This window comes from Rhipicephalus microplus, chromosome 2 (assembly GCF_043290135.1).
Source record: "Rhipicephalus microplus isolate Deutch F79 chromosome 2, USDA_Rmic, whole genome shotgun sequence".
Classification (NCBI taxonomy): domain Eukaryota; kingdom Metazoa; phylum Arthropoda; class Arachnida; order Ixodida; family Ixodidae; genus Rhipicephalus; species Rhipicephalus microplus.
The window spans coordinates 10,805,001-10,807,500 of NC_134701.1; positions in this window are offsets into that span (position 1 = coordinate 10,805,001).

The following is a 2,500-nucleotide window of genomic DNA, read 5'->3' on the forward strand; positions in this document are numbered from 1 at the left end:
CGTTTGCTAACGTAGAAGTGCGAAGGTTATGTTAGGTTGAGTTATGTTAGTTTAGGCTAGGTAGCGTCATGAAACACCAAAAAGGACAGCATCTCACGAGATAGTGTTGTTTTATTGCATGTACGAAACTCCAATAGGTGAAATGTTGTGAAAGCATACAAAACGGCATGAACAAGCCAGATACTGCGAGTTGTACCGTTACAAGTGCAAAATTGCGATATTGTGATATTCTCGTTAAAGCGCATGCAAGCATCGTGAAACCTTGAAGAACGTTGTCATTTAGCGAGATACAGCGTTCTGTACTGCAATAAGTTGGTGAAAAACTGTGAGGTTATGCAAATATCGTAATTGTGAACGAAACAGTGTAATAGAGCGCTTTTAGATAAAAGTGCGAATGTTATGTTAGGTTGAGATATCAACCGTCGTAAAACCGCATTGAACAATGTCACTTAGTGAGATGCAGTGTTTTTCACCATTACAAGTCGGGAACTGCGATATCTAATGTGAAAGCGCTTACAACCGTCGTTAGGTTAGGTTAGGTTATGTTTGGTTAGGTTAGGTTTGGTTAGGCTAGGTTAGGTTATGTTAGGTTAGGTTGGGTTGGGTTGGGTTGGGTTGGGTTGGGTTAGGTTAGGTTAGGTTAGGTTGGGTCAGGTTAGGTTAGGTTAGGTTACGTTAGGTTAGGTTAGGTTAGGTTACGTTAGGTTAGGTTAGGTTAGGTTAGGTAAGGTTAGTTTAGGTTAGGTTAGGTTAGGTTAGGTTGGGTTGGGTGTGGTTGGGTTGGGTTGGGTTGGGTTAGGTTGGGTTAGGTTAGGTTAGGTTAGGTTACGTTAGGTTTTGTTAGGTTAGGTTAAGTTACGTTAGGTTAGGTTAGGTTAGGTAAGGTTAGGTTAGGTTAGGTTAGGTTAGGTTTGGTTAGGTTAGGTTAGGTTAGGTTAGGTTGGGTTGGGTTGGGTTGGGTTGGGTTAGGTGGGGTTAGGTTAGGTTAGGTTAGGTTACATTAGGTTAGGTTAGGTTAGGTTAGGTTAGGTTATGTTAGGTTTGGTTAGGTTAGGTTAGGTTAGGTTAGGTTGGATTGGGTTGGGTAGGGTTGGGTTGGGTTTTGTTGGGTTAGGTTAGGTTAGGTTAGGTTAGGTAAGGTTAGGTTAGGTTGGGTTGGGTTGGGTTGGGTTAGGTTAGGTTAGGATAAGTTAGGTTAGGTTAGGTTGGGTTGGGTTGGGTTAGGTTAGGTTAGGTTAGGTTAGGTTGGGTTGGGTTGAGTTGGGTTAGGTTAGGTTAGGTTAGGTTAGGTTAGGTTAGCTTGGGTTGTGTTGGGTTGTGTTGGGTTGGGTTGGGTTAGGTTAGGTTAGGTTAGGTTAGGTTGGGTTGGGTTGGGTTGGGTTAGGTTAGGTTAGGTTAGGTTAGGTAAGGTTAGGTTAGGTTAGGTTAGGTTAAGATATGAACCGTCGTAAAACCGCATTAAACAATGTCACTTAGTGAGATGAAGTGTTTTTCACCATTACAAGTCGGGAACTGTGATATCTAATGTGAAAGCGCTTGAAACCGTCGTAATGTTGTAGAAAGCAACGTAAAGTAGCGAGTAAAACGTTTTCTAACGATAGAAGTGCGAAGGTTGTGTTAGTTTGAGTTAGTTAAAGCTAGGTAGCGTCGTGAAACCACCAAAAACGACGTCATCTAACGAGATGGTGTTGTTTTATTTCGACTACGAAACTGCGATAGGTGAAATATTGTGAAAGGACACAAAACGGCATGAACTAGCCAGGTACTGCGTGTTGTACCGTTACAAGTGCGAAACTGCTATATTGTGATATTCTCGTTAAAGCGCATGCAAGCATCGTGAAACCTTAAAGAACGATGTCATTTAGCGAGATACAGCGTTCTGTACTGTAACAAGTTGGTGAAAAACTGTGAGGTCATGCAAATATCCTAAATGTGAACGAAACAGTGTAATACAGCGTTTTGAGATACAAGTGCGAATGTTAGGTTAGGTTAAGATATGAACCGTCGTAAAACCGCATTTAAACAAAGTCACTTAGTTAGATGCAGTGTTTTTCACCATTACAAGTCGGCAACTGAGATATCTAATGTGAAAGCGCATGAAACCGTCGTACTGTTGTAGAGAGCATTGTAAAGTACCGAGTAAAACGTTTTCTAACGATGGAAGTGCGAAGGTTATGTTAGGTTGAGTTATGTTAGTTCAGGCTAGGTAGCGTCGTGAAACCACCAAAAAGGACGTCATCTAACGAGATAGTGTTGTTTTATTGCATGTACGAAACTGCGATAGGTGAAATGTTTGAAAGCACACAAAACGGCATGAACAAGCCAGATACTGCGTGTTGTACCGTTACAAGTGCGAAACTGCTATATTGTGATATTCTCGTTAAAGCGCATGCAATCATCATGAAACCTTAAAGAACGACGTCATTAAGCGAGATACAGCGTTCTGTACTGCAACCATCGTAAAACCGCATTAAACAATGTCACTTAGTGAGATGCAGTG